We start from the raw sequence: 12,893 nt of genomic DNA, 5'->3' as shown, positions 1-12,893 counted from the left end.
AAGTATGAATTTAGATAAGATTGTGGCTACTTTACGCCAATAAAATGGTAGTAATGTTTTTAATTGAGAATGATGACGCCATCCAGAGTTAGTCACACAGACGGCGTCACGTAACGTATGGTGGTGCTCTGTATACGCTCTGTAGATGTTGGTACTCTCAAGCCTTAGTGACAGTAGCCATTTTACCGCGGAAAATGTCTCCCGAACTCGGAGACTAAACGTTAGGAAGCAGTTTTGTACATCGACCATGGCCTCTCAGCCCGGAAGTTTTAACTAATCTAAACACGCTGGAGGAGTCTCACCGCTGCATACATAAAGATGAGGATCTCACGTTTTAATTGCATTGGCGTGTTAATAGTATAACCAAAAACTAATCCTTCAGCGTAGCCAAATTCTACTAGACACAGTATTTTTTTTTCTAAAAATGCTTGTTTTGAAAGATGTATACAAATTCATCAGTCATATGATCACAGTAACTCTTTCAAGTGGTTATAAGGCATTACCATTTAATGTAAAAAGCGTATTGCACACTCACCTGTTGCAGCCCCTGCTGTTAAAGAAAACAAAAGATTTATTGATAACTGCATTTCGGGTACTTAGCGTCCGTGTCATGGGCCAGAGATTTTACCTCGCATGTGTACGTTTGTCAGCATTCTCTTTGGTTTGGGGCAGGGGGGGGGGGAGGGGCAATTTACGAGTGAGCCCATTCTTAGTCCCCTCGACCGTGTCACGTTCTACACAACTTCCTGATTGCTTACAAATTCCAGAATGAGATTTTCACTCTGGGGCGGAATATGCGCTGTTATGAAACTTCCTGGCAGATTAAAACTGTGTGCTGGACAGAGCCTCGAACTCGGAACCTTTGCCTTTCGCGGGCAAGTGCTCTACCGACTGAGCTACCCAAGCACTACTCACCCCGCGCCCTCTCCTGCAGGAGAGCTTCTGCGAAGTTTGGAAGGTAATAGACGAGGTACAGGCGGAATTAAAGCTGTGAGGACGGGTCGTGAGTCCTGCTAATAATTTGTTGGTAATTGTAATTCTGTAACTTTTGCCGCTGAGTTGAGGGAAATATGGAAGATTTGGCGTTCACCGTTTAGGGGTGGCTCAGTGAAAGCCTACTGCTGTGAACTTTTTTTTTAAAGCGTGAAAACTTTTATCTACTTTTAAAGGCGGCTCAGTGTGACGTTATTATTTTCAAATTATGATTATATGTTAAGGTTTGAAAGATTTCATTCACTCTTGAAAGGAAGATACAGTGATTCAGTGTAACATTGTTGTTGTTGTTGTTGTTGTTATCTTCAGTCGTGAGACTGGTTTGATGCAGCTCTCCATGCTACTCTATCCTGTGCAAGCTTCTTCATCTCACAGTACTTACTGCAACCTACATCCTTCTGAATCTGCTTAGTGTATTCATCTCTTGGTCTCCTCTACGATTTTTACCTTCCACGCTGCTCTCTATTGTCTTCTTGTCCAAACTATTTATCGTCCATGTTTCACTTCCATACATGACTACACTCCATACAAATACTTTCAGAAACGACTTCCTGACCCTTAAATCTATACTAGATGTTAACAAATTTCTCTTCTTCAGAAACGCTTTCCTCGCCTTTGCCAGTCTACATTTTATATCCTCTCTACTTCGACAATCATCAGTTATTTTGCTCCCGAAATAGCAAAATTCCTTTACTACTTTAAGTGTCTCATTTCTTAATCTAATTCCCTCAGCATCACCCGACTTAATTCGACTACATTCCATTATCCTCGTTTTGCTTTTGTTGATGTTCAACTTATATCCTCCTTTCAAGACACTGTCCATTCCGTTCAATTGCTCTTGCAAGTCCTTTGCTGTCTCTGACAGAATTACAATGTCATCGGCGAACTTCAAAGTTTTTATTTCTTCTCCATGGATTTTAATACCTACTCCGACTTTTTCTTTCCTTTCCTTTACTGCTTGCTCAATATACAGATTGAATAAGATCGGGGAGAGGCTCCAACCCTGTCTCACTCCCTTCCCAACCGCTTCTTCCCTTTCATGCCCCTCAACTCTTATAACTACCATCTGGTTTCTGTACAAATTGTAACATTATGTTGGCGAATATTTACTGACACTTTTCAATTCATCTTCAGAGTATCTTAGGATAAAATTTTCTCTGTTTTAATCCATACTTGAAAGGTGGTGTGGAGTAATTTTTTACCTGTTCTGAACACCTGTTTAAGTTTTAAAAGATTGTTATCCACTCTTCGACTGTGGTGAGCCGTCTGGCATTGTCGACACCTCGCACCCGCTGAGTAGTACATTGTCTTTGCTCATGAGAGGATCTTTGGTTGGCTGGCTCTGGGAAGGAGAAGCTGAGCAGTGGGGATGAGCAGACATCCCATGGCCACCAATGCGCTCGTTTCTTCGGAGGTGTAGCCAGTATTTTTGTTCTTTGGTCGTCTGACGGTGTGCTGAGAGCCGGCCTCGGGGGACGGCGCGGTGTGGCTGTTGTCGCGGCTCGTTCGCCGGTGCCGGCGCTGTACCGCGCTGCAGTGGGCCTGCGTCTTCCCTGAGTTCGCTGCTAGAGTGCCGCCACTTACTCCACGGTGAGCATTGTGCGTGAGAATTCTCGAAAAACCCATTTCTGTCAATGGCAGCCAGTTGTTTTAGAGCGCCTTAAAGCCTATCTCTCCGCGAGGTTTGACGTTTGATGTTAGTAGTTTTACGGCAGCTCGGTGATTAGTTGGTTCTTGCTAAACGAACCGCCAACATGTGCTCAACTCACTCCCGTACAGCAGAATGCTTGCCTATTAGAGGTTGTTCCTGTTTTATATTAAGATTTAATGAGTGAACCGTGAATTTACTTTCAAAATCTTTTCTTAAAGAATTTACTTTTTTTTTTTTTTTTTACTAGCGATTCATCAAGAACATTAACACATTTAATCACACTAGGTGAGCGTGGAAGTAATTGCCAGGAAGTAACTGATGGAAAATGAAACTACTTTTAAGAAATGTGAATTTTATTCCTAAAAGCATTTCAAAAATAGATTTAAATTTATAAGCACAAAAGCACCCTCGAAGTATCAATTTACAATTTTATGTAGATGCAGAAAGAACAATATTAACAGTATGAGCCTTCGGGCTGAGAAGCTTGCCTGTTCCCTTTCAACACGGGCGTAGTCGTGACCGCTCACAACAACCTCTGAAACAGTACACTGGTGCAAATCTGCAACACACCATATTACTTTAAACTATAAGGTTTTTAAAAACTCGCACAAACACGTAAGCTATGCAGCCCGTAAGAGGGGTGGAAATGGTACAACACTCAAATTATTTGCCACCGAAAGTGCAATTTTTTTAATTACTCTTGCGGTGGAAGGGTGGCAACCTTATAACCTAAAATGACAATGTAAATAAATCACATAAAATGCAGACTTACATAAAATGTACAACATTCTCTACATTACACTTATACCACTTCGCAAGATGATAGGCAAGATAAAAACATATTTCAAGAATTCGGCCTTTAAGCAATAAATTCGTTAACACCGAATCCGACAAACATGACAGAGGCAGCTATTAACGCATGGCAGATTGCAGATTGACAGGGGGGGGGGGGGGGGTGTTACTAAACAACCCGAACCGCAGATTGCTCTAAACCTCCCCAATTCCACAAGGGAAAAAGGGACCACCCAATTCACAAATAACCACCTTCCCGCGGGTGGGCAAACGGACCAAAACAAAGCGGCTGGTGACCTCACCGAGAAAACAAGTAGAATTTAACAAATAAATGAAACAACATATCACGAATCACTTAACTTCTAATAAACCGCGATGTCTGGCGAAGACCTGGCGCAGCACCCCCAACGCTCTCCCGAACCGTCCGCCGCCAACCGCTTCAACAGACGCAGGAAGGCGCGCCGATCTCCCGTCTCACGGCGTCGTGGTTTCGCTCCTGTTGCTCTCGTGTGAACCGCGACGCCACTACCCTTTCTATGCGGCGCTGCCCACTGGTTTCACGTGGGGACCTCACATGCGACGACGCTCAAGGCGGACAAGTCATCTCGTGTCTCCGTGCGCGACCGACCAACCGACCGATCCAACCGCCAATGACCCTTGCCCAGGCAACTCGAGCAGACTGGTGGCCTAACGCGCAGACTCAGATGCAGCAACTAAGCCCCGACCGGGCGGCTACTAGCTGAGTGCTGCTACTGGAAGAGTGGCAAGACTCTCATTTTCTGGCTTTAAAGTTTGATCCAAACGACAGACATACTAGCACTCCGACGACAGACAGACACTAACTGCCGCACAAACGCAAACGAGAGACAGACCAGCAACTGGTGACGCGAGACTGACCTAGCCTCACTCCCACTAACCCCCTGCCGAGCTGATAGCGCTCCTTAAATGCACGTGAACAGGCGACCTTTCCGCTTTCCCACCAGAGGGAGACACCAAAGCTGCGATTACCACAGCTGCGCCACCGCCAGAAACGGAGGGCGACTGCTTCACACAACGCGCTGCGGCGCGCTCTTCAAAACAACAATTTTTTGCCACGGCTCAATGACTACAGCTTTTGTTTTGATTTTAAGGTCTAGCGGGTAGTGCTCTGATGTAAATGAGATTTTATGTTACAACGGTGTTGGATTGAGAGGTCCGTTCTCCCTTTTGGCTGCCACCCTATTTGTACTTAGTAGCACAAGCTGTGTTTTAAGGTGCCATAGCCACCTTGCAAGGCGGCCAGTAGTACATTCTTCTTAATGCTCCTAAGATTTATAACATCTCCTACGTTCCTGGTTGAATTGTTCCCAAGGCTGTTTTCTGAAGGTAATGGAAATGCCTAAAATTTGTCTAGAATATATGATTAGCCCACGCCCGTTCATATAGCGATGGCTGAGGTGCCTGATGGCTTAGTGAGGTTACTTCCTGAAGGCCACGTTTACATTTGTCAAGGTGGTTTTAATATTTTCTGTATTTAGTGCTTTCATAATTTTGAATTCTGCTACGTTCGCATTTGTATTTGCCGCAAGTGTGGTATCATTGGGGCTGGCCAAAGTTTAGTTATGCCCTTGCAACTTGGTTGGATTATTATCTGGGGATTACTTTTACTTTTTCTAAGGCGATTTTAATACTTTATGTGTGTAATATTTGAATAATTTTTTCATTCTGTGACGCCCGCATCTGTACTTTCCTTGATTGTGGCATCGTTGAGGCGGGGCAAAGGTTTATTTTTGTGCCCCTGCGTGGTTTAAGAGAGCTTCGCTATGTGTGTTCCAGTTACATCACTACTTTCCTTGTCTCGTTGGGGCCGGGGACTGGTCTTCGATTTCTACCTATGATATTAAGGTACCGCCTGAGGGGCTTGCGCTACTATCCGACATTGGTCTGACCTATAGTAATTTATGCACGTTTGAGATGCTTGCTTCTTGTAACAGGAAATTCTTGAAACATGGCTACAGGTGAGATTCTATTAAAATTGTACTGTCTACAGTCTGTTGATTCTGAAGAAAAGAGACGTTTATGCTTTGGCTTCCTTCGGAGCTTACATTGTTCTCAAGAAAAGTTTTAGTATTCAGATTGATGAGGTTGTCTGGAAAACCACTATTTGCTTAGTTCTTCTGTGCATGCTACCAGTGTTTACTGCTCGAAGCGGCTTCAGAAATAAAAGAAAAGAAAGACTATATTTTTCTAACTCACCGACCTTCATCCAGCTCTTCCATTCCAGCAGCTCGCATTCTGCTTACCTACAATATCATTTATGAAACAGGTCTATACGCTCAGCCGTCAGCTAGCTCTGTTAATTTTATTGTAAATGCTTTCAACATTTCTGCTACAGAACTAGAATTTTTTTGCTTTTATAATGTTTTAAGTTTTAGTATCAGTATTAATTTTTTTCCATGTTTGTTTAGATTTAGAAGTTGTTTCTTGTAACTGTTTTGCAGTGTAACCTTTTATCTGATTTAATTGTGTAACTGAACGTAGGTACGTTTGAACATTTTATTTCGGTTGCTCCAATGTGATACATGTACCTTTGTGAACAATTCATTTCTGAGAACGCACGATGTTACAGCATTATTACCTGTAAATACCACATTAATGCAATAAATGCTCAAAATGATGTCCGTCAACCTCTCAACAGCGAGTAGTTCGCCTTCCGTAATGTTCGCACATGCATTGACAATGCGCTGACGCATGTCGTCAGGCGTTGTCGGTCGATCACGATAGCAAATATCCTTCAACTTTTCCCACAGAAAGAAATCCGGGGACGTCAGATCCGGTGAACGTGCGGACCATAGCATGGTGCTTCGACGACCAATCCGCCTGTCATGAAATATGCTATTCAAAACCGCTTCAACCACACGCGAGCCATGTGCTGGACATCCATCATGTTGGAAGTACATCGCCATTCTGTCATGCAGTGAATCATCTTGTAGTAACATCGGTAGAACATTACGTAGGAAACCAGCATACATTGCACCATTTAGATTTCTATCGATAAAATGGGGGCCAATTATCCTTCCTCCCATAATGCCGCACCATTCATTAAAGCGCCAAGGTCGCTGGTGTTCCACTTGTCGCAGCCATCGTGGATTTACCGTTGCCCAATAGTGCGTATTATGCCGGTTTACGTTACCGCTGTTGGTGAATGACGCTTCGTCGGTAAATCGATGTTGATGTAGCATTCGCAACAGCGACGTTTTTGAGATTCCCGATTCTAGCGCAGTTTGTCTGCTACTGATGTGTGGATTAGCCGCGACAGCAGCTAAAACACCTGCATGGGCATCATTATTTGCGGCAGGTCGTGGCTGACGTTTCACACGTGGCTGAACACTTCCTGTTTCCTTAAATAACGTAACAATCCGGGAACGGTCCGAACACTTCGATGATGTCCAGGATTCTACTTCGCATATTTTGATCACAATAGCCATACATCAACACGATATCGACCTTTTCCGCAATTGGTCCATTTTAACACGGGTAATGTATCACGAAGCAATTACCGTCCGCACTGGCGGAATGTTACGTGATACCACGTACTTAACACGTTTGCGACTATTACAGCGCCATGTATCACAAAGTGAAAAAAGTGGTCCAACTAAAAGATTCATATTTCTTTACGTACTACACGAATATGTAATAAAAATGTGGGTTCCTATTTAAAAAAACGCAGTTGATATCCGTTTGCCCTATGGCAACGCCATCTAGCGGGCCAACCATAGCGCCATCTGATTTCCCCCCTTCAAGCTAGACGAGTTTCGTTCTTTGTAGTTTTTTGGTTTGATGCTCATTTCGTTAGATATTTGGCCCGGTCACTATCAATGGACCACCCTGTATACAACCACTAGCTCATAGAAAGATCCGTTCCTAAAGACTGGAAAGTTGCTCAAGTCACACTAGTACCAAGAAGGGAAATACGAGTAATTCTCTGAATTACAGGCCCATATCACCAACATCGACTTGCCGTAGGGTTTTGGAACATACACTGTGTTAGAACATTATGAGTTACCTCCAAGAAAACGATTTATCGGCACATAGTCAGCACGGATTCAGAAAGTATAGTTCTTGTGAAACAGAACAAGCACTTTATACTCATGAAGTAGTGAGTGCTATCGACCGCTGGTGTCAAATTGATTGCATATTTTTAGATTTCCAGAAGGCTTTCGACACCGTTCCTCACAAGGGTCTTCTAACCAAACTGCGTGCCGATGGAATATCGTTGTGCGACTTCATTCGTGATTCCCTGTAGGAAAGGTAACAGTTCGTAGTAATAGACGGGATGTCATCGAGCAAAAGAGAAGTAATATCCGACGTTCCCGAAAGACGTGTCGTAGGATATCCATTGTTTCTGACCTATATTATCGACATTGGAGGCAATCCGAATAGCCCTCTTATATTGTTTCCAGATGATGCAGTCATTTATCGTCTTGGAAAGTCATCAGATGACCAAAACGAATTGCAAAATTATTTAGATAAGGTATCTGTACGGTCCGAAAAGTGGCAATTGACCCTGAATAAAGAAAAGTGTGGAGTTGTTCACATGAGTACTAAAACAGATCCACTAAATTCCGACTACGCGATGAGTCACACAAATCTGACGGCTGTAAATTCAATTAAGTACTTAGGGATTACAATTACAAATAACCTACGCTGGAATGATCACATACAAAATATTGTGTGTAGAGCAAACCAAAGGCTACCATTCATTGGCAGGACACTTAGAATGTGCAACAGGTCTGCTAAAGAGACTGCTTACACCAAGCATGTCCGCCCTATTCTGGAATACTGCTGTGTACTTAGAATGTGCAACAGGTCTACTAAAGAGACAGCTTACACAAAGCTTGTCCGCCTGTTGTGGAGTAGTGCTGTGCGGTGTGGTACCGAGTCAGGTGGGACTGAACATCGAAGAAGTTCAAAGAAGGACATCTCGTTTTGTATTAAAGCGAAATAGGGGAGATAGTGCCACAGACATAATACGTGTAATGAACAACAGCAAGTCATGAAAATAGTGTACATCCACCAAGACAGTTCTTTTATGTGCAAAAAATAAGAAGACGGTCTGAGAGATCCCTCCATAGTAATTGTGTCCCTGTCATCATCCATAACAGTAAGGGCTAAATCGGTATTTTGAATTAGAAGATAGTGAGAAATGCGGATACTGTTGATCATTAACAAGAATAAGAGCGTTTGACTAATGTACGTCGAGAGTAATAATGCAGAGAACATAATGGAGTTAAAATGGTACCGTACGTGACATTCTGTGAAACCAAACACTACTTCAGAAAGTAGTATGTATAGGTATGAACACGCTGAGAAAACAGGGACGAAGAATTTGATTCCACAACATACGCAAAACGCCTCGGAACTGAGAGGACAACTATATTTCAAAATAGCCATAGAAGGATGTCGTCACGGCAAACAAGAGCGGCTTTTCTTCCACCTTCTTTGGATCTCTGGTCCAGCAGCGTCCTCATTCTTACTGAAGGCAGAGTGGCTTATAAACGAATGAAGCCAGTGTTCCATAACAATGTATGGGGGTAGTGTTTTCTTAAGAGAAGACAGTGAGTGCTACAGCAATATCTCAATGCTTTCAGACACTCATGCTACAGCTGTTAGAGGGATCACAGAAATACTTTTAGAAGTGTTTGGGAATTCTGTAAAAGTAAAAACTCTGCCGATTCCAGGGGGAGAAGGGAGGGGAGAAATAGTCTTCTTGGCCCCACTCCCGTGAGGAGTCCAATGTACCCGCGCAACCGGTTACCAAGTTTGAGGCCGGCCGGATTGGCCGATCTGTTCTAGGCGCTATAGCCTGGAACCGCGCAACCGCTACTGTCGCAGGTTCGAATCCTGCCTCGGGCATGGATGTCCTTAGGTTAGCTAGGTTTAAGTAGTTCTAGGGGACTGATGACCTGAGCAGTTAAGTCCCGTAGTGCTCAGAGCCATTTGAACCATCTGAACCAAGCGTGAACGACCTCTTCCTAAAGTTTCCTACCAGCAAGACTGTCTTGTACTCCAACACAACACTCGCTACACGCTGGCGCGAGTCAAACCAGTGCCTTGATGAGGCAAGAAGGAAACAGTAACCAACTTCTAAAAATAACATTTAACCAAGAAAACTGCTGGCGAGGATCTGCGTGAGCGGAAATCACGATGTCGCAAAAAATTGAAAAATGGTTCAAATGGCTCTGAGGTCATCAGTCCCCTAGATCTTAGATCTACTTACACCTAACTAACCTAAGGGTATCATACACATCCATGCCCGAGGCAGGATTCGAACCTGCGACCCTAGCAGTCGCGTGGTTCTGGACTGAAGCGCCTAGAACCGCTCGGCCACCACCGCTAGCGCAAAAAATTTAAAACAAATTTCACAAAACTTTATTTCACATTTAATTTATGAAAACTTCACAATGAATAGCAAAGATGGTTAAGCTTAAACGAATTACTCACATTGAAACATGTATAAGCTGCCTTGAAAACTTGAAATAGATAACCATAACTGGAAAGGCGTTAATTTGAATTGTACTAATGGGACCATCGCCTACCTGTGGGACCACCTCGATTGGGCTATTCGCACGACTTATCCCCAGTGGAGACACCAGGCGCAGCCGCAGCCGGCCACGCCACTGGGGTCAGCACGGCTCCACACCCCTGTCGCTACCTCACAGAATCTCACTGACTCGGTTCCTGAATGTCTCGCAGCGTCACGCGCTACAGAAGGTGGCTATTCAGGCTTTTGTCAGAAGGTTACGTTAAAGTGACTGGACAGTGTACGAAAGGTTTTCATCAAAGCAGTTAACAAAATGGTTCAAATGGCTCTGAGCACTATGCGACTTAACTTCTGAGGTCATCAGTCGCCTAGAACTTAGAACTAATTAAACCTAACTAAGCTAAGGACACCACACACATCCATGCCCGAGGCAGGATTCGAACCTGCGACCGTTGCGGTAACGCGGTTCCAGACTGAAGCGCCTAGAAACGCACGGCCACACCGGCCGGCAAAGCAGTTAACAAATGGTTCAAATGGCTCTGAGCACTATGGGACTCAACTGCTGAGGTCATTAGTCCCCTAGAACTTAGAACTAGTTAAACCTAACTAACCTAAGGACATCACAAACATCCATGCCCGAGGCAGGATTCGAACCTGCGACCGTTGCGGTAACGCGGTTCCAGACTGAAGCGCCTAGAAACGCACGGCCACACCGGCCGGCAAAGCAGTTAACAAGCCAGTTCCGTCTTCACCTATTCTCGTGGTCACTACTACATAGGGTGTTACAAAAAGGTACGGCCAAACTTTCAGGAAACATTCCTCACACACAAAGAAAGAAAATACATTATGTGGACATGTGTCCGGAAACGCTTACTTTCCATGTTAGAGCTCACTTTATTACTTCTCTTCAAATCACATTAATCATGGAATGGAAACACACAGCAACAGAACGTACCAGAGTGACTTCAAACACTTTGTTACAGGAAATGTTCAAAATTACATGCATCCACCCTCCGTCGCATGGAATCCCTGATGCGCTGATGCAGCCCTGGAGAATGGCGTGTTGTATTACAGCCGTCCACAATACGAGCACGAAGAGTCTCTACATTTGGTACCGGGGTTGCGTAGACAAGAGCTTTCAAATGCCCCCATAAATGAAAGTCAAGAGGGCTGAGGTCAGGAGAGCGTGGAGGCCATTGAATTGGTCCGCCTCTACCAATCCATCGGTCACCGAATCTGTTGTTGAGAAGCGTACGAACACTTCGACTGAAATGTGCAGGAGCTCCATCGTGCATTAACCACATGTTGTGTCGTAAAGGCACATGTTCTAGCAGCACAGGTAGAGTATCCCGTATGAAATCATGAGAACGTGCTCCATTGAGCGTAGGTGGAAGAACATGGGGCCTAATCAAGACATCACCAACAATGCCTGCCCAAACGTTCACAGAAAATCTGTGTTGATGACGTGATTGCACAATTGCGTGCGGATTCTCGTCAACCTACACATGTTGATTCTGAAAATTTACAATTTGATCACGTTGGAATGAAGCCTCATCCGTAAAGAGAAAATTTGCACTGAAATGAGGATTGACACATTGTTGGATTAACCTTTCGCAGAAGTGTACCCGTGGAGGCCAATCAGCTGCTGATAATGCCTGCACACGCTGTACATGGTACGGAAACAACTGGTTCTCCCGTAGCACTCTCCATACTGCGACGTGGTCAACGTTACCTTGAACAGCAGCAACTTCTCTGACGCTGATATTAGGGTTATCGTCAACTGCACGAAGAATTGTCTAGTCCATTGCAGGTGTCCTCGTCGTTCTAGGTCTTCCCCAGTCGCCAGTCATAGGCTGGAATGTTCCGTGCTCCCTAAGACGCCGATCAATTGCTTCGAAAGTTTTCCTGTCGGGATACCTTCGTTCTGGAAATCTGTCTCGATACAAACGTACCGCGCAACGGCTATTGCCCCGTGCTAATCCATACATCAAATGGGCATCTGCCAACTCCGCATTTGTAAACATTGCACTGTCTGCAATACCAAGTTGGTGATGAACACTAACCTGTTGATGCTACGTACTGATGTGCTTGATGCTAGTACTGTAGAGCAATGAGTCGCATGTCAACACAAGCGCCGAAGTCAACATTACCTTCCTTCGATTGGGCGAACTGGCGGTGAATCGAGAAAGTACAGTACATACTGACGAAACTAAAATGAGCTGCAACATGGAAAACCTACCTGTTACCAACTCGTCGTCTAAAATTGTGAGCCATATGTTTGTGACTATTACAGCGCCATCTATCACAAAGCGAAAACTGTGGTCCAACTAAAACATTCATATTTCTATACGTACTTCACGAAAATGTAAAAAAATTGGGGTTCCTATTTTAAAAGACGCAGTTGATATCCGTTTGACCTATGGCAGCGCCATCTAGCTGTCAACCATAGCGCTACCTGGTTTCCCCCCTCAAGCAGGACAAGTTTCGTACTTTGTAGTTTTTCCGTTTGACGCTTATTTCGTGAGGTATTTGGCCCGGTCACGATCAGTGGACCACCCTGTAAAATTGTTAAATATGGAGCTATTGTATCAGCATACTCTGAAAGGACTGGTGTGCAATCTAGACCGGAGGCCTTGCCTTTATTAAGAGATTTAAGCTGCTTCGCTACACCAAGGATATCTACTTTCATATTTCTCATCTTTGTAGTTGTTGTTGGTTGGAATTCAGCAATATTTACTTCGTATTCTTTGGTGAAGGAGTTTACGTAAACCGTGTTTAATAATTCTGCTTTAGTGACACTGTCATCAGTGACTTCATTGTTGTTATCGTGCAGTGAAGGTATTGACTGCGTCTTGCAACTGGTGTGCTTTATGTATGACCAGAATCCCTTTGGGTTTTCCGTCACATTCCGAGACAGAATTTTGTTGCGGAAAT

This window comes from Schistocerca nitens, chromosome 4, assembly GCF_023898315.1.
Source record: "Schistocerca nitens isolate TAMUIC-IGC-003100 chromosome 4, iqSchNite1.1, whole genome shotgun sequence".
In the NCBI taxonomy this organism is placed as follows: domain Eukaryota; kingdom Metazoa; phylum Arthropoda; class Insecta; order Orthoptera; family Acrididae; genus Schistocerca; species Schistocerca nitens.
The sequence above is the reverse complement of the archived record's forward strand: the minus strand, read 5'-3'. Positions refer to the sequence as shown.